General features: G+C 37.9%; 1 protein-coding gene across 24 annotated transcripts in view; it reads right to left on the bottom strand.

The window, feature by feature from the left end:
* Window positions 1-20,844, bottom strand: part of ADGRL2 (adhesion G protein-coupled receptor L2) — a 386,257-nt gene that overhangs the window by 301,096 nt on the left and 64,317 nt on the right. For all 24 annotated transcript variants that reach the window (XM_033066977.2, XM_042779548.1, XM_033066978.2 and 21 more), the window contains exon 2: window positions 11,750-11,927. The gene's annotated coding sequence lies outside the window, so the exon portion shown is untranslated. The remainder of the gene's footprint in view (window positions 1-11,749; window positions 11,928-20,844) is intronic.

The following is a 20,844-nucleotide window of genomic DNA, read 5'->3' as shown; positions in this document are numbered from 1 at the left end:
ACAGCGAGCCTCAGCACAAAAGCATGGCCTGCAAAGCAGTATGCAACTCCAAAACACAGGTTCATTAATATAATTCTCTCATGATTACAGTGTCTATTATTTTGGATTTCTGATTTTGATATAAATAATAATGCAATTCAAGTGACTGCACACATGGTGATCCAGGAAGGGAAGCAAGCTTGCACTTCAGATATACTCATTTTGTGATACAAGCCACTCTAGGCACATTAATTCGGAAGTACATTAATCCACAGTGCCACCTAGCCACCTGTGTATATTCGGTTTAAATGTGACAAAAAGAAAAGCCTTCTAAACTGTAAAAACTGTTAACCCTCTCTCCTTCCCCTCCCCTCCAGTTATGGGATGTAGATAGAGTGGAATAATAATAAAAAAACCAGTCCGACGTGTTTATAGCAACTGTTACTGACCTAAAGGAAACCTGCAAATCTTTGCTACAGCTCTGTGTTACACTGTTATTACTCAAAACAACATAAACTGGGATATTAGCTCCACTGAATTAAAATGAAGCATTCTATAAACACCTGCTTTGCTGCATGAAGCTTGTTTCACTGAAACATGGAACCTCTTCCCTTCTCTTTTTTCCTTCTTTTCAGCTCTGACCTTAGAACTAAATCAGATTTAACATTATGCTTGTAAAACATAGAAAAAATGTTTTAAAGCTTAAAGTATCTAATTTATTTTAGGTCTTATTAGTGTAAAAATAATAAAGTCAGGCTAGCAGATATTAAAATACATCCTCTAAATATACATCTAATAGATATTCTCAACCAGTAATATTCCCACAGCAGTTTTAACACACACCATGAGTACACCAAACCTCTTTGACAGAATGCTCAAAGCACCATGTAGTTCCCAGCTCAAGGTGTGACAGAAATGAGTCGCTTTTAAAACTTTTCCCTCCTTTGACAGAAACTACACAATATTCCCTGACTACCTTTTACAATTTGCATAGGAAAGAAAGATACTGCGGGGATTGAAATGTCCCGAACAGCTATGCAGAGGAAAGCCTGAGGCTGGTGTCTGCCTCACCTAGCAAGAAGCAAGGATTTTTCTTCCTCCATGGCATTTGAACTTCTTTCAGGCAGGACAGAGTGTTGCTGGCCACTAACCTACACAGCACAACTGAGAGTGTAACAAACGGCATCGAAGGCACGCTCAGAAGCCTTCCACTGCGTTCTGGCAGACAAGCCAAAAACTTTCCTGTGTAGGCAAGTTGACCCAAGAACTGTCCTCCTCCTAATTCTTTCCAGCTTCCAGGCCTTCATGTTTTGCCTGCTCCACCAGTGTAAAGAAGGGCCAGTCTACTCAGAGAGTAATTCTAAATATTACCCTGGATGCATTTATTTAGCCTTCTGTACAACAATGGCACAGAGAGAAAGCCTAGGGTGAAGGAAAAGAGGGGGGAAAAAAGGAAAGTAAGTCTTTAATATACATATTTCCACTTAAATACTGAGAATTTTTCACATTGTTCAATTTTCTATGAGTAGAACCAGTGATCCAGCCATGATTTTTTCCTCTTTTAAAGAAAGTAAGCTGATTGAAAAAAAAAAAAAAACAAAAAAACAAAAAAACAACAAAAACCAAAATTGAAAGCACATAAAGGACATGCTTACTTCATCATAAAAACGACAAAAGCCCTAAAGAGCAAGTTACCAAAAAGAAAAAAAAAAAAGAGATTAGTTGTTCCTGACACGGTATAAAACAAGTAACTCTTGCTTCATGGTTTTCTTTCGTGTAAAGTGTCCAGTTTCGAGTCTCCATCCTTGATACCAGATCTAGATTGGTTCCAGGGGACAGCAGACATGGTTTCTTTCAGGTCTGGGTTTATTTATTTATTTATTTATTTATTTATTTTTAAATACTCTTAATATGCTATTTTGAGGATTCTTTTGTTAACCTCTTCCTTTCTTAGCACACAGTATATAGGAAAATATATTATTATGCTCCTCTCCTTGGTTACTTTCTGAACCTTCACTAACAACTTCCTGATAGCATAAATCACAACTAATAAATCAAAATATACTGAATATATTGACAAGAATAAAAAGAAAGAAAAAATAGAGAGATTTAACTGGTGGAAATTAAAGGACAGATGCAAGAGGACTTAAAAACAAATCATGATTTGAAGGCAACCCTTCAGCCCCACCCACCTCACTCTATCTGGCTGTCTACCACAGGCTTAATCAATTTAGGCCATGGGCTCTTTCAAAAGATCCTGCTTGGTTTTGGTGAAAGTAAAAAAATTAAAATTCAGGGTTTCTTTTAAAACCTAATCTCACCCTTCCCAGTGGAGTGCCTGTCCTTTCTGTATAACTTCAATGCCGGTTATTTCGTATCAAAGTAAATGTAGTGGGCAGGACGATGACTGACACCTGATCCAAGACAATGGGGCAAGGACCCAGTGCCTGGCAGCCTTGTGCTTTGACAGGCTTTTTCTCCTGGTGACTGTTAGCCATTGTTTGATAACTACAGACTTCCCTTCCCACAGACCTTTCTGAACTCTGCTGTCTTTGAACGGCGCACGAAATGAGAAGGAAAGTATTTACCAGCCAGTAATTACAAGCCACCCCTCATGTAAAGGTAAACGGTAATGAGGAATGTGCAAAGAATAGCTAGCACTGTCAAAAGAGGGGAAAAAAAAAAAAAAGAAGAAAAAAAAGCTTGTAAAATGTAAAGCCATACAAATGCCTTATAGACTTATCCGCAGTAACTGTATCAATTAACCATGCTAAAAGCCCCAACTCAGATGGGCACTGCACACAGCATGTCTGCCAGTGTTTTATTATCAAGTCCATTATGATGAGTTCTTGTCCTAGACAAAAGGAGAACAGAAAAAGAATTCAGGCTGACAAATTAGACTTGAAATCAGTTTCATTTACATAACGACTGGAAGTTCATTAATAACAGAGTTTTAATTATTCATGCTCTTGTTTCACTAGATACAGCAGTTTTCCCCCTGCTGTGCTGGATGTCTGGATTAGGTAAAATGAACCATAGCAAACTGATAGACTGCCCAGATTTCTTAAGTTCTTTGCTGCTTTCAAGGAGAGCACTTGGGGGTGGAAAAGTAGGAAAGGACAGGGGGATGGGAAGAAAGCCTTTCCTTCAGCTAATGTTATAATATGCTAGTGAATGAGATATTTAAAATCTGCTTTGGAAGTAAACTTTGATTTGATGGAAACTCGGTCTCAAAATTCAAGCCATAAGAAACAGATGTCAAATTCTGTGTTGATTTGCCAAATTATAGTTCCTTATTTATATCAGTAGAATCAATGCTAGAAGTTTGTGTTAAGATATCTAGTGTGAGCAGAAAGTGTTTCTAGAGAATAATATTTTAGTCTCTCACAAAGAATTCTTTAACTTCTACACTAAATTCATGGCAATTCTGTAAATTCAGTTTTCTCACATTTCTTCTGTGGACTTTTGTTTTGTGTGCATTTTCCTTTTGGTTACCTTCATTTCATTGTAAAGTGGAATAAAGAAGGTCAGAAGATAATATATCTTTTTTTCTATTAAAAAAATCTAATTACTAGGATCTTTGAAAAAAATTAATCAAAATGCAACAATGAATGGACCGCTTTATCTTATAAGGATAAGTTTTTCCCATCACAGCATCTAACAAGTAACTCCCATTGACTTCAACATACCCTGCAGGGAAAGAATAGGATCCGTGGATTTTACATGACTATTTGCTATTCAGTGAAACCTGAGGGCCCTACTCTCCCTCTGCAGGATGCATGTAATACCCATTGAAATCAATGGGAATTACCCTTGTGTCCTGCAGCACAACCAGGCCTCACAGCTACGTGTCGTGAACTATGAACGCTGGCAGGTGGACAAAGTGAGGGACAGAGCTGAAGAATGGTGCTTACTAAAAGATGTAAGTTATACTTTGAGATTCTTCCTTTTTCTTGTAGCCTGTAACTAAGGCATTAGACTACAGGTCTTTTCTTTCAAAACATGAAGTTTTCTGAAAACAAAACAAAGAATGGAATTAAAAAAAAAAAAAAAAGTGTAGAAATTAAAGCTAATGGGTGATCTCTTAAGCTTTTACTGTTCAGTGGAAGAACCAGCAGCTTTTCCACCCACTACCTCTCTCCATCCATGAAGAATATAGCTAGCAAAAAAAAAAAAATTAAAAAAAGGGTAAAAAAGAGAACAGAACAGTAGAGATTCAAAAGACATCTGAACCATGTTTTCTCTGGTACTCTGTTACAAGTGTTGCTACTGGGGGGTAAGGAGGAGAGGTGCTTACATTTGAATTTGGGTACAAGTATGCAGCCACCAAATTTTTGTCAATATGTTGCATCTTCCAATTCTGTTTATTGGTAGGTAGCGTACATGTCCATAATAAATATCATGTTCACAATAAATGTCATTGAATGCTCACAAAGTTTGTTATTGTTGTTTTTTGGTTTTTTTTAAATAGAAGCCAATTCTAAACTAAGAAGAACAATACAAAGTTGGAAGTCAATAAATTTAGTCTACATTTCAGCTGTATCAGCTGTGTCCTTTGTCACATAGCCTACCCTGGGCCAAACCATATATCCCTCAGTCATTCTGATGGCTAAGGAGTGTATTCATATACAATCATTCACAGGAATTGTTCTGCAGGGCTAGACAAAAATCTACAAGTCACTGTTCACCCCTATAAATAAGCAGTGCTTAGACTGGCCTCATATTTTCTGTTCCTCTCCCTGGAAATAAGGAGACAGCATTTCCTTGACTGATTGGTTTACTCCATGAATACATTCCTCAGTCAGGTTAGTGATGAACACAGTAAAAATCTGAAATGAAAAGATCTGCTAGATTTCTGTTTGAGAAGATTTGGTTGATGTGAACAATTTCCTCTCAGTCTCAGAGTGACAACAGGAACGTAATACAGGCACGAGAGGTGTATGGATGCATTAACCGTGTAATGTGTTTTTGATTGGACTTTATGAGAATAATGTGAGTTGCTTACAGCCAGCTCCAAATTTAGGTTGTTCATAAAGAAACTAGTGCTAACCTGACAGACTTGATAGGTTCTAGTGGAAAAAGAGGTCTGCTTACCACAGAGGTCAAAAAGGACCAAAGTTGTTCCAGCCTGCTCTGTGAGCACATTTCATTTTTATTCTCACCAAGTTCCCAGATATATGATGTCTCTCACATTCCTGTGGGAGATCCTATGTTTCTAACGTTCTTCTAATATTTTAGGAAACATACCAGGCAGCTCCCACTGCACAGATGGCATGCAGTGTCTGACTGAACCAGCAGACTTGGTGCTGTCTCAATGCCTTCTATTGGCAAGAGCTGATTGAGTAGCCCTGATTGATACTCCTAGTAGTAGCTGGACAATCTGCCTTGCTATGTTTAATCCACAGACCATGTGGCTGTTGGAAGACACTTTTTTTAACAGCTTTTTAACAATTTACAAGGGCAACTTTTTTGAGAAATTATCTTTCCTGTTTTTAACATGTTGCTGTCTCTACATATTCTTTGTCTATCACTGGATTTTCTAAAAAAAAAAACATTCCCCATAACTCAGTGTGGTTTATTTTCAGTTACTTTCAAGTTTTAAAATAAAAAAGTGCAAAATCCTGGAAAAAATCTTAGTGAAAAAGTGTCACTTAGTGAAAAAAATACAGTCACGAAAAAATATGGACACACATATCACCTCCTTGTCATTGACAAACTACGTTGCTGAAAAACTTAACAAGAAAGACGCTTTAAACAACACATTAAGGCAAATTAAACAGACTGAAGGACTCTCAGACTGTTGTTCTGGCCCACATTTTCAGATATTCTAGATTCAAACCTAGCCAAGACTTGACTGTCTACAACATCAAGCTTACAAACAGAGTCCTTAATTTTTATATAAAAAATTAAAGATTAAAATTACCTTTCCTTGATCACTTCTTTTTGAAAGAAGTGACCTACAGCACACATTTTTGAACTTGTCAAACCTAATAACTGTCTAAGATTCATCAGAAACTCAATGCCATTTGGCCCACTGCAGAGTATGTGATGCTGCGAGCGTACATTTTTTTCCACAGCTAGAAGAATTATGCACTGCTTCTTCTTAAGGAGGATACTTAGGTGAAGAGACAAAAGAGAGCTGTTTTTCAGATATAACCCTTGTTATCTCCATTTACCACATTTTACCTTTCTCACCAGGTAATTTCCAGTTATTCACAAGTTTCCCTTTAGCCTTAATAAGGAAATCTTCAGGTCAGGTTAGTGCAGATGATTAAGACTGTATTAAGATTAAGTCTGAAATGTTCTGCTACCAATTAGCCCTCTAGTATTTCTGTAAGCCTTGAATTTTTGATGCGATCAATGACACCAAGTGGAGCCATCTTCTGTGGAGTGGTTATTAAAGATATAAAAATCAATACAAAGATGATACTTGGAAATCTATATCACAAGATAATGAATCACCATGAGAGCCAGCTAAGAAGGAATGTCAGCAAACCAAACAGAAGGTTTGTGCATAACAAATTATTTGATGCCAGTAGAGTTTAAGCTAAATTTTGCATGAGACAGAAGTCTTCAGGCAACACTTATGATACATTTGCATGGCAAGGTTTTAATGAGATGAAGACACAAGACCAACCATGCACAGGGCTTTTTGTGCATTAAAGACAGACAGAAGGAGAGAGAGATGATTGAGACATATGGGATTAAGACAATAATGCTGTAATTTGACTTTAATGACAAAACAGCATCAAAAACTTTCTCCGTCAGTAATCCTTATTCAATTTCTTTTAAATGAAACATTATTTGCCTGCACCTTAAGTGCTGATTGTTATTGGAGTTGTGTATTGGAGCTTCACAGGATACTCCAAATTTAATTTGAACTAGGGATTGATTTGGTTGGCTTCAAAGCCAGGTTTTCCTTTCCAAAATTGAACTAGTGCATGACTTTGCAAGTTCATTGGGGTTTACTGCCTGACACAATTGTATAAGACTTTACAGCATTTAGGGCACGTTTTGCCCTGCTGATCTCTTGTTCATTCACATGTCCAGACCCACACACAGAACTATTAAAACAAACAGTCTTGCTGCCCCTCCTGCATTTCCCTGGGAAATGCATTCCTCACTAAAAACCAACGATTCAAGAGACTCATACAGTTCAAATTCATATTCTATGAAAAACATCACTACTTTAAACTTATATCTAATAAAAGGCTTTGAGAGCATTTTCTATCATTAGTTTTCCTAGATCTTTTCCAAAATATGAGAACAGCATGTTCGTATTTTATAGCTTACTCATTTTACTGAAGTATGTAAAAAACAAAATGAACTAACATCAAGATATGAGAAGGTCTTAGGTAATTTGATCTTTAGTTGTGCGACATCTGCCTGCTAATTGACTATCCTGTCTATTTAAACTGTGAGTTCTTTGTGATACAGCTGCATTACTATGGCTGAGTCTAAAGCAGGGTCTCTGAACACTAATGGAATTCAAATGACTGATATTAATAAAAATCAGATAATAGTATCCCATAGGAAGTCTAGAAGATCAGAATGACAACAGGTCCTCTGATGCATCTTAATCTGCCGTAGCTAAAAAGCCAATCATACCCTAAAATTTATACTTTAGTCCATTTTTTTTGTACAAATGACATATATTGCTTTTTTAAACTCCATATTCCCTTTCAAGCTGTATTCACTCATGTTCAGTAGGATTAGGGCACTTTGAAAACACCTACTGCAGTACAACAAATTCTTTGTTTCCTTGTTTTTCCTAGGCATGCATAGCTTTCACATTTGCAGGCAGTAAGTAGCAAGTGCTTGCAGATAATAATAATCTCAGCACACAATCACAGCTTATTGTGCTTTTAACGGGACACTATATGCAAGCCCATCATTCTTTTTAACCAGTAACTGTTGTTTGACAGCCACTAGATTTTTATTTAATTTTTTAGTGCGCAATTTCTCACCTTCTCTATTTCAAAACCTCTTCTCTATTTCAAATAAAAAGACTAAAAGGCAACAGCAGTTCAGATCCTCACCAGGGTAATATGCATACCACCAAAGGTTGCATCAATTGAGGATAAGCCCTTTGTCCTGCCAGCAAGAATAACACTACAACATTACAGCAACTCTACTGCTGCCTGCTAGAGGCAGCCTGCAAGTTAGTGAATCAGCCATCCAGTTGTATAGCAAAGCTACTTCAAAACTAAATAGATAAATAAAGAGCAGCCATGACATTCTTCGCGCAGTTTTCACCAGCCATTGCAGTTTTGACTTAATTTGTTTCCCTGCCTCTTTGCATCGTGAGTCTTTGAAGGCAAATGAACCAGTCGGTGTCATGAAACAAGGAGAACTAGAACAGCCTTCAGTAATAACAAAAACTAACGGAAAAAGCAGATCTTTTGCAGGCAACATTTCACATGGCTCAAAACGTCTTTGCCGCAGTTTAAATTCTGCAGCCTTGCGATTGTTCTGACACCTCTTTATTGTTCCTTTTAAGTGCAAATGCCTAGGTAGCATCACTATAAATGAAACAGTAGTGTTCACAGATTGCATTCAACGGCTGTTAGAGCTTCCTCTCCTTCATCTGCACAATTTGCATCTATTACAGGCTCAGGAATATAGCTTTTGCTGCTTCTCAGTGGCCTCAGAAGGGCACAAGAACCCCCCTCCCGCCGCTAAAGAACGGCAGTGAGGCTGATCTTTAAAGCCCTTCCTAGAGGCAGCCCCTCTGTGGTGCTTACTGAAGGGAGGAGGAGGGGAAGAGGTTGGTACTGTGCAGACTTTGAAGGACACTACTATGATGTGCTACGCAAGTTCTCTGAATGATCCTGCCTTGTGATACCCACCACAACATTTAATGTATTTAATAATAATTACTAATAAAGATGCAGAGCCCTAGTCCAAGCACAGGCATTCAGGGCCTCCTGAACGTGGCTCAGAGGGATTTTGTACAGTGATTTGTGCAGTAGTCTGTCTCTAGGGTGCAAAAAAAAGGTTGGTGAATACATTTTGTACCTGTAAAATTCACTTTTCTTTCACAGCACAACAGGGAAAAATGTGTACAGAGAACAACCTGTCTTAATTCTCCAATATCAGTAATGTGCTGAGACTCTTCAAACAAAATTAACCAGTATGGTCTCAGCTAAAACCCTGTCTGGAAGCTGGGCAGCGTTTTCATGCAAAGCAAGATACAATACTGGAGGTGCTGTGTGATTCCTTTCAGGTTGCTCAAACCAAGAGAGGACAACCACTCTTAATAAATCAAACATACAAAGTGCAGAAGTTGCCTATTTTTTTATTTTAGAGAAAATAATATTTTGATTATTTGACTGCTCTTCTTGGATACATAAAGAAAGCTTTTCAGATGAGATTCAGAGCCTTTGTCTCTTTTAGGGAAATGTTTGCAATAATTGACAGGAGTGGCACATTCCAGAAATGAAAATACTAAAAATGTGAGTTGTTTAGGGAAGAAACTTATGCCATTTATGTTTAGTACTTGAGTAGACCTAATTTAGGACTTTTAGGTGTGGTACCAATTATAACCAGGCTAGAGGAGATTGCATACTCAATGTGATTTTACTACTGTGTAGTTATTATCACAGAAGTCCAACATTTCAACAGAGTCACACTACAGCATGTGATGCCATTGATGTTTTGGTAATACACACAATTATTTGTCCTTTCCGTCATGAGACTCCACTACTGCAATATTCACATCAAACGAAAGCAAAAATACTACTTCTATTATTATTGTTACTTTTCTTTGTTGTGTCTCTCAGGAATCAGAAGATAAACCAAAGCCAGGAGATGGGAATTCATTTTACCAGGCAACCTGCTGATCAACTAAAACAATAAGTTACCATACGCTTTATCTCTGTGACAATGCAATGGGATTATATTATTTTATCTTGTTTTACTAGCAAGGCATAATTGTATACAGCCTCTCCACGGAGCACACAAAGAACTGAGACTGGAAATTTGAAAAAAGGAGCTATGTGTATGGAAATATATTTTCTTCAAATCTGATCAATAGAATGAAAATCTGAAGAATCACTGACACAACATCTTTCATATTCTCATTCTTTTTCGCGATGGAGAGCGTATTTCACTTACAGAATTGAACTATTACAAACGCAGTTGGAGTCTGCATTATCTGTCCTTTGGATCCCAATCATCGGCTTAAAATCTTTGTCTTTGTCATAGTTTTTTCATTTAAAATGAAAGAATTAGGTAAAATCTCTTCAATGACCATAAGAATTTATAAACAAATACTCCATTTGCATGTCCAGCTTCTGTAGAATACAAAGTAAACCTCTCTTCAAACACATAATAGATACATTTTCCTGAAGACAGATACTTGTTTGATATAATGTTTTGTTCAATAGTTAAAAATATGAGATTTTGTCAAATAACCTACAATAAAATCAGTGCTAGGAAAACCCTAAGCACTGACTACCCACCTTTCTCCTTTAAAATGATATTTTTCTATTACTGCCTTAAACACCTTGTAGCATGACTTCAGTGTCCCACTATAGTATGCCATCAAGTGTGCTATTATTCTCCTATAAATTCAAACTAGAGATACAGGAGAGCATATCACAATGCCTCAACCTTCTGCATCTGTCAGTGGCTATACAGAATACAGATTTTCATCCACTCTAAACATTCTAGCAATTCATTTCAGCTACACCTATCTAGCACAAAATTATTTAATATAACATACTTCGATCCTCCAAATAAACTTATACAAAGGCAGGTTTCCTTCCAGTAAGAGAACAGGAAAGTCTTTAAGATGAGGTTACAGCACGACAGTGTTTGTATTCAAAGGAAATCAAGTAGAATTGTAACTTACATAAAGCTCCAAAGCTCAGAAATTCTGCAAGACTGACATTTGCCATTAAACCAGTTGCCCCTGCCCAATGAAGTAAAGACTGTCCATCATTACTGGAAAAGAGAAGCTGGGTACAGATATCACCAATGATGTAAAACTAACATAGTATATGTTTATGCAAATAGATGAATTTTATAATTTTGTATTCCTCTGCACTTCCCGCTAAAACTGAATTTGAAACAAGGTAATTAAATTAGACCATTGGTAGAACTCCAGGAGAAATTAGCTCATCCAGACAGAAAAATCCTAATAGCATCATTGATAATTCGTTGCACCCTTCCAGACTTTGTCTTCCAGAGAGGCAGATAGAGAATAAACAGATGCAAGCAGCAAGATAACTACCTGGCAAAACCTGGATGCAAGGCCCCAGCAGCCAGGTAAGTACAATCATCCAAGTAGGAGGGGGAGCAATGAAAGTGGTTCATCAGGAATGACTACAAGGCTTTTCAGCCTCATATGGCACCCTCTTCAGTTCCCTGACACCAAATGCTACCTGCCTCTTTCAAAAGCAGCAATTTTAAAAATCTTGTGACCATGGCTGTACCGGCAGTGCCAGGAGTCACCCCACTCACTTCCTCATGCTTCCCACCACCTGGTGCTGGCAAAGATCCCTCTGCTTAGCAAAGCACTGGGACTTTGTTTTTTCTTGTGGTCTATTGTAAAGGGTACAATGTGGATCCTTGTCTCCTTAGGTATAATTAAGTGCTTAAGTGGCAGCATGTCATGCTGCAATTTTGCTATCTGAGCCCGGATCCTGAGCTAGCCTGAAAGCTCAGAGGGCAGACAGGCAGCACTGCATTGAATAACTGGTGAAAATTGCCAAAGATAACATTAATTCAGGGGATAAATGCACATAAAAAATTTAGAAGGGCCTACCTTCAGCTCAACTTCATCAGCAATGCCTTAAGGAAAGGATGAAAGGAAACAGCAAGGAAGAAGCCATCAAATTATGTTTGTCACAGTACCACCTCCAATCACTTCTAGGTCTCTTACCCAAGATCAGGTTTCATTCTGTCCAGCTTCAGGTAAGGTGGTGTCAGTGGAGTACTGTCACCTGCAAAAAAAAAGCACACAATATTTGTGGATTTAAGATACAAACGTTTAAGATACAAGCATTAAAAAAGTAAAACATGATACATTTAATCAAACTCCTCACCAGAAATGAATTTATATTTATCTAAAAAAAAACAAAGGACAGAATTAACCCAGAAGCTCAGTTTGGTGGCTCAGAGCAGGTGAAAAACTGATGAATCTTATGTAGCAGAGGAAGGGTAGCAATAATTAAAAAAAAAAAAAAAATACCAACCAAAACACCAAACCCAAACTAATTAATTCCTAATCTTCAACAATTAGTTATTTGAAGACAGCATTTTTTCCAACTGCCTGTATTGATCATTAAAATAAAGGAAGGCTCCCACCACCATTAAAACTAAATTTCTTTCTCATCCAAGAGAAAGTAGTTGCCTTTGGAGACTGAACAAAGACAGGTCTGAATTCTTCCCCTACACTCTATTCTTCCCCAAGCATGGATCCAGAGAGAAAGACAAAGGGATTATTTTGATTTGCACACCACTGATTCCTTTCACGCTTTTTTTTCCTTGAAGTGGCATGTGCTCCCTTAAAAGGAGCAGACTCCCAGCTTGCCATGGGACCCCATTGTTTTCTATCTGTGATTGAAATAAATCTCCTGAAATATGTTTGGTTTCTCTTAAATTTCAAAGTGATGGCCAGTACTCAGCTGCAAATGGTTTCAAACTGATCTTAGCCACTGCAGATAAAAATTCCCTCATCACTTACTGTGAAACAAAACACAGTTAAAACATTATCATCGTCCGGGAAATTCTGGTCAAGCTTTACTTTCAGCTATTCTCATTCAAATCTGGAGACATTCACTGGAAATCTACACAGAGAATGTTAGACTTCCAGGTAATGCAAGCAAGTTCCCATCGGATTTGCCAAAGGTACTCCAGGATTTGGCGTTATGGCTAAGCATAAATTTCCACAAACTGAACTGAGAGCCAACTGTCCCCATCCCTACATAATCTTTGATCCACCTCCCTCTCTTACATTCTCCTCTGCTCACTCCTGATATTCCATAAAAACTCCAGACTTATTCTTTGCCCAAATTAAGCAGACAAGTGTTTCATTAGTTTTTTTTTTCTTCTTTTGTTCATCTTATCTCTGGCTCTCTCTTAAATAAGTGATTTGCATGTGTCTTGAAGCCAAGAAATATCTTCTAGTCTTTCATACACTTCTGATCTGATCAAAAATATTTTGTTGGAAGGAAATTATTATGTAATGGTTATGGGGGAGGAGAGCGTGAAACTGGAGTTACAAATAAATGAGTATTCAAGGAATTCTCCAGCCTAAATTGGCTATAGAAATTTGACTTTAAGCTGAGATAGAAGACATTTAATATTATCAAAGGAAACAAAATGAACAACCGCTTTGCAACAAAAAACCAAACCAATAAATAAAACCTTATTTTGAAATTGATACCCAGAGTAGTAAAGGAGGAACTAAATCAAGATCACAGCTAAGACAGAAGAGCTCTATTCTAGTATCAGTTTTGATCACTGTGCAGCCTCGAGTAAGAAACTTCTTTAGTATCTAATGAATCAAATTCAGATAGTGATACCATCCTTAAAGAGCTTTGACATCCTCAATCCTTAATTTTATTACTATGGGATGCCTGGGTCTGTGGCATAGCTTTTGCAAGAAAACGCTGGTAGCTTCAAGCAGAGAAGCAGCATATGTTCAGTTTAAAATTCAAATGTATTTATAACTGAACATTAATGGCAATGTCATTTATTCATTTAACAATTTTGCAATAGGCCATATGAGGCAAGCCATTTTTAAATACATTGATTGGTACTGTACAGAGAAAGAGGAGTTAAAAAGTAGCTGAGATTCATCAGAAGTTGCAGTGTACCACACATAAGGTGGTGAATGCTGCCCTCTGGCTCAGACTGGCAATGGTCACTTAGAAATGTTCTATTTTCAAAGTGTGGGGGAGAAAGGAGAGGTTGAGGTTCAACAGCTTTCCTTAATATTTTGGTCTGCAATAGCTGGATTAAAAGTCTATATGCTTGAAATAATACAATGTTAGAAAGAAATTTCTTCAAGGGTTAACACTTGTAGGTATTTTAAAATTATGTTTTTCAAGTATCTGCAACACAAAAAAAGAGCTACTTTTATCATCTATTTTGAATGGGCCATATAAATGAGTCATGTCAGCACCAAACTTACGGGCCTGTGGAGGCCAGTTTCTTTAACACAGAATTTTTTTTAATAATTCAAGAATAGATATAACTTACTTCAATGCGTGATTTTACAGTTTTAGGCATGATTTAATAACAAAGGAAAAGCACAGTACTCTTTATCTGTTCGTACAGCAAAGGAAAGCTTAGCCCATTTCACTAAAAGATAGTGTGATTGAGATGTGCGTGTCTGCAGCTTAACCATAATGGCTTTAGAATTCGCTCAAGATTATGCTTGCATTTTTCTGCTCTAGATACACTATTGCTTTTTTTTAAATGATGTGTGAACAGATGTTTAAGAAATAGAAGACAATGATTTTATTGTGCTCCTTCTAGAAAATAGGGACCATTTTTCCCCTTAGAAGTTACACCTTCCCTTCCACTACCCCACAACTTTAGTTAGTTGGAAATAAGCAGAAATACCCGTCACTTATCAAAGTGGGAAACAATTTCTATTACAGAAGGTAGATGTAAGATACTGCTCCACTGCTCTTGTGCAGAGGCCCAGAGTCAACATGCCTTGCTGGCTGGTCTCTTGCCAGGCAGGGTGATCTTCAGCAAAGGAACATTAGACTTGATATCCCCTTGAGTGCAAGGTTCAGTTTTATTTTCCTACCTCCTCCTGCCTAAAATTTGGGGCTTGAGGAAGTGTTTGAGGAAGCACGGAACAGAATAAATGGCTACAAGCAACATGCAGGTCCCCTTTGACAGGGTATTCTGTGATTCTATGAAACCCAGCTCCATGACTAAGCTTATCTTTTTACAATATGAGCCAGAAGAGAGACTCGATGCCGTTCTCTAAAGACGATAAAATGCAGTATTCTGAATATGAGACAGTATTTCTCCTGGGAATATTTAATTCTGGATAAGAAACAGTACTCTTCTATACCTAACCAGAAAATTTTGTTTAGTCCTGAGGGAGAAATTTCAGGATAGCTTTGGGAACAACCATCTCAGAATAAAATTGCAACCAGAAAGAAGTTGATAGAGCTTTTTGTACAGTCATAGTACACATTGGCATAAAGGTAATTAAAAAACCCCAAACCAAACAACTTTAGTATATTAAAAGAAAAAGGAAACCTAAGCAAACTTTCAAAGGAAGGATTTTTAGAAGTTATGAATGCAATATATAGATTCAAAAGACCCAGGGGAATCAGGTAAGAAGAGCAAAATACACTGGGAAACCTCATAATGTGCTCTCATCTGCACTTAACAGTGAAATTTACACTCACAGAATGAGTTTTAAGATTTTTTTTCCTATAAAAATGAGTAAAAACAAGGCAACTTGGAAAACTTCAGGCTCAGATTTTTATTTCTGAGAAAGGCAAATGTTACACTAATTCCATATCCCTGTAAATAAAGAGCTATAGAAAAGCTTTTAACATGGAAGACCCATCCTGCATTCAGCAGGGGATATGTAGAATCAAGTGGAAATTACTGAAAGTGAATCTGAGTCTTTCAGCAATAGAATTAGCTATGTGGGAAAATTAGTTTCAATGTCTTTAGCCGCTACCATGGCTTCTGAGAAGGAAAGAACCTGTTTTGAAAAATGTCAGGTAATTAGAACTGATGGGAAGATAGAAAATCTTTTTTTTCAGGTTTTGAAACTTGTTGCCCTGCTCTGGGCACATAAAAAGCTTTTCAAAGAACTGCAGAAACAAAATAGTCTTAAAGCAGTTGTTTTCATACTCAGTGTAGCCTGCTGGGTATGCTCTATTCTGAGGAGTTTTTACACTGAATTTGGCAGAACATGAAGCTGAGCCTAGGTCATAAATTTCCCAGACCAGGGCGCACAAAACATAACAGTCTAGAGTTTGATGACAACGTTTTGGATCTTATAAGGACATATTTGGCCCATATTGCATGTGACAGAGAAGTCAGTAGTTCAAGTTTTTCCTCAGTGATGTAGCCAGGAATTCAAGTGGTTGCTGTTGGCATGGCAGGAGCACTGGTATTTTGGAGGTGCTGTGACCTTGAAAAGATCTCTGTGCACATGGGGTGAGTTAGCCAAAGTGCTTAAAGGTGTTCTAGAGAAATGCAAGGGGCTTTGTGAATTATCTTCTTGCTTTTTCTCTGCAACAGCATCTATTCCCTTATTTACATCTCCCCTGATTCTGAGAAAAGATATCAGTGGGAAAGAGGGGATAGAGAAAAGCTGGGAACTTGACAGGGAGTTTGTGACAACACATGGTCGGCAGAGTTCAATGTCCTAATAACTGGAGCTGAATGTCAAATTGCTGCTGAACCTATAGAGTTCACATCTTGTGTTGGGTCTGGCTGAGATGGACAGTACAGCCCTCGCAGTGCTGAGCTTTGCACTGATAGCTAGAAAATTGTTGGTAACACACCAGTGTCCTGGCCACTACTGAGCAGTGTTGGCACAGCATTGGAGCTGTCTCTCCAACATTCCCACCTCACCAAGTAGGCTGGGCAAAATCTTAGGATGGGACACAGCTAGAAAAACTGGTCTAAACTGACCAAAGGGATATTCCATACCATATGACACTGGTCATACCTACAAGCTAAGATATAATAGCTAAGAAAAGGAGGAGGAAGGAAGGTAATTTGTTATTTCTATTTGCCTTCCAGAGCAACCACTACATGTACTGAAGACCTGCTTTCTGAGAATGTCTGGATATCACTTGCTGCGAGGAAGTAAGGAATAAAACCTTTGGGGTTTTTTGTTGCTTGTGTATGCTTTTGCTTTAGTAAACTGCCTTATCTCAACCTATGAGCTGTTTTCTATCTTATTTTCTCTCTCCTGTCCAGTTAAGAAGCAGGAGAGACAGAGTGGCTTAGTGAGCATCTAACCAAGATCAACCCACTACACACCTGAAGCCAGCACTGTACAATTTTCTTCTCTGATGGTACAGACAAAAATCAGTCTTTGGGGAGCCTCCACATTTGTATAAAGACATCCTTGTTCTTCCTGTAAGGACAGAGTCACTGAGCTTGACAATGGAAGCAAAAGAAGATATGGAAGACCCTCTGCAAATCATATGTTTCGCATCCTGCTCCCACCAGCCTTGGTGTTTCCCTGGCCTTTTTTGTCTATGGAGGTCCCAGATGGATGAGTAAACAATGAGATTACTGCATTTATACAGACATTTCCAGAGCTGAAATTGAAAGAAAATGAAGGAAATTTTTTTATACTTCCCACACATTTATACCCCAGCTAGAGATTCTCTGATTTTCTAAGTCCACCCATACATTTTTTAAACAGTGTATTGCTAGAAAATCCCTATTTGCTAGAAAATCCCTATTTGTATTAATTCACTTCACGAGGTAGCACAAAGGAATAACTAAGTCTCAAGGAAGAGTGACAGTAAGTCATATTGCCTTGAGAGCTGGTGCCTTTTCTCACTGATGTTACATTCCAGAGACATGAGTGCACAAATACCACACAGCTGAGATTTTCAAAAGGAGCTGAGTGGCAAGGACCTCAGCTTCTTCCAACCAATTAATCAGAAGACATTCCAATATATTTTTTCTGCTTACCCGAATAAGAAGCTATGTTACACGCATAAAAACCAAACCTCCAGCTCCCCTGATGAAAGTGGGAGGACTTGTGCTGGTCACAGCTGACACAGAAGGTACAAACTCAAAAAGAGATACTAAGTAAAAAACTGCTTCTTTGTTGGGGACTTTGGAAACTGCAGATCTCTTTCATCACCAGTGAATCTTTTCCAAAAGACTCTAGCAGCTCCTTTGCTCAGAGTGACAATTCCTAAGTGACTTAGTTTCTAACATCACACATTCAATTTACATCAGAGCAGAACAAACCACCACTAGAAAACTACTGGCAAATACAAGATATTTCATTGGCAAGGATGCAGCCAGGATGCTCATGAGCTTTATGGGGGTAATTGTTTCACTTCCAGCTTTCAAAATGAACTCTTCTTTCATCCATTTTAAGTAGCTTTTTATTTTCTGAGTCATTTTTGTAATAGAAATTTGAACACATTCTCAAATTAAAAAAAATTTGAATAGTAAATCAGACTGTAAGGTAAAGAATACTACTTCTGCTACTAAGTATCACTAAAAGTTACAATTAATATGAATTTTAATTTGCAAGGTAGCTTCCACTCAAAAAAATCCAAAACCTGACATACAAGGAGAGCTTTGAAACAGCTAGCTAGCTTGAATCTGATATGAACTTTATCCTTCAGAAAGATGTGCTGCACATCTTGTAGCTAAAGACACAACTTCAATTTTCAAGCCATGGAGAAGACAGAACATAATAGAGGAATCCCATATTACTGTGTCTAGGGAAACTCAGAACATTTGCTTAGAGTCCCAATAGGGGTATGAAGCCATCTTGAAATTTAGAGGTTAATTATAGTTATTGTAGCTCTTTTATGAGTTTTTATTTTCAAAACATGCATACCCAAAGTAAAAGAATTCAAGACTTTAAGTGAGGTTCAAGTGTATGGTTTGAAATGGGAATAATATGGGAGTAGATGACATTTACACCATCTAAATTAAAAGAAAGGAATTAAAATTAGTTTATATCTACAGTGAAGAAAAAAATGAGTTAATCATGTAAATCTGAAGTTATTTACACATCAATGTCTGGACAAAAGAATGCAGTAAAAACTACCTTGTTAACAAAGACTGTGGACTTGAAAGGAAACACCAAGGTCTACAGGAGAAAGAGGAAAGAATGGAGAAACATTCCCTGCTTACTGTGACATTAGATCTGAAGAGGCCCAGGAACATTTGGTTAAAAATGAAGAACGAACTCCAACAAGATGCTAAATGTTGACTGACATCAAACTGGGTTGAAAAAAAAATAAGAGGAGAATCACATTAAGTATAATAACATAAATTAAGGGTAGTTTTCACACTTGTAATATCCATTTTAACCACTATCTTTGGATCAGTATCTAATTAATACTTCTGCACTAGGCCTTGTATGCTGGTAATAATACCTTTCGTATCATTTTCACTTGAATTCTTCTTAATGTTTTCTTTGTCTGGGTTCTCTGCCTTAATGCAAATTAACTTTGCTTTTATGTAATGCCCCTGGCAGAGTTTTTGAGACTCATGGCAGAGAGTCATATTACACTAATCCATGGCAAATGTGGAAAACTGCTGAAAGGACAGTGGCATTTTGAGTTTGGTGGCTTGGTATGGGGTTTTTGGTTAGTTTATTGGGGTTTTTTTGTTTAGGTTTTTTGAGGGTGGTGAAGGGACACAAATGACACAGAGGGAATGTGTGTTGGACCGGGTAAATTTTGTGTCAAGTCATACTGCCACAATTATATGATCTTTAAACTTGATATCAGTAAAACAGAGATGGGACTTTTGGGATCAGTCAGCAGTTACACTGAATTAGGTATAATGTGAAACTGCACTGTGAGAAGGGAAAAGTCACTTTTGGGCATTTTAGAGAGCTGCAAAATGCCCTCCCAGCTTAAGAGAGAGGAATGAGGCTACAGGCCTGTCAGAAGAAAAGAATTTAAAGTGAGGTTGTGTCTGAGGGGAAGGCAAACCCAGTCAGTGTAGACGCAGAGTTTGATCCACAGCTCTCTGAAGTCAAATGTTTTAGTTTACGTCAATGGCCTTTGATTAGGCCCAGGGAGAGCTGTAAGATCCAAGGGCTGCCAGGCTTGGTTACAGTCATCAATACTATAAATCCCTGAGAGAGCTTCCTTGCTAAACTCTAGGCCTTTTTGCTGCAGGACGCTAACTAAGGGCATGCTCCTGAGCAAACTTAGTCCCATCGGCTCCAAAGGCCATAAATTCTTTCGACCATCCTGCAGCACAGATTCTCTGGTTTGCTGGAACTATTTAATACAAGTACCAGAAAGGACAAGAGAATAGCAGACAGTTTCTGGCGAAGAGAAGCTGTTTCTATTGCCAGAACTGGAGCTTTCTCCAGAGCAGGGTGAGTTAGGAAGGCCCAGCCTGCTGTGAGCTGGTCCCAGGGCTCATCCATAGGCACAGCTGGAGTTTGGCCAGGAGCTTTCCCTGTGCAAAGGTGAAGCTGGACCCCAAGGCTGCCTAAGGGAAGCCTTCAGGTCCGTTTTGTACCACTGAGCCCAGTGAGTGGCTCACTAACTTTAACAACATATACTAGTTTCATTTTTATAACATCTTGTGAAAAAAATCTGATTTTTCTAGTTATTAAACCTTTCTGAACTGAGACAAACTCACGTGAAAACCAGTTCTTTTAGAAAACAAAAGCTATAACCCTCCTTGCTGCAAGAGCTGATCATAATGTTGTTGTATACTTGGGAAATCCTTATCTGCAGATCAGTCTTGAAGCTCACCATTTTACTTCCTCAAAGCCCAATTTACATTACTTGGTTGTGTGGTGTTTTTGTTTTGTTGATTTTGTTTTTTTTAAAATAAATTTCAAAAAGGAATATTTGCAGGATAAGCAGAAAATAAATCAACAATAACAGAAAACCAGCAACTTGATTCTTTCTTCCTGCCTCTGCAAAAAACCCATAAAAGCTCAATTGTCCTCTCAGGACTCCTTGTAAGTCTTAACAAAAGTCTCTAAAAAGCAACTAAATGAAAGACCAGGGAGTTAGCAGCAGGGCAGATCTATCATAGACAAATCAGACAAAACCCTCTTTCCTTCTGACCATATCTAGGCTTAGTTCTGATCTCCTTACTCATGCTGAGTAATAATTCACACCATAACTAGCCCCACCGGAGCTGCTAAAATCACTTGGAGTAAGCCATAAGCCTGTTTGACAA

The sequence above is a fragment of the Catharus ustulatus genome, chromosome 9, assembly GCF_009819885.2.
Source record: "Catharus ustulatus isolate bCatUst1 chromosome 9, bCatUst1.pri.v2, whole genome shotgun sequence".
Classification (NCBI taxonomy): Eukaryota; Metazoa; Chordata; class Aves; order Passeriformes; family Turdidae; genus Catharus; species Catharus ustulatus.
Note: the sequence above shows the minus strand (reverse complement) of the source record. Positions and strands in the feature narration are given on the sequence as shown.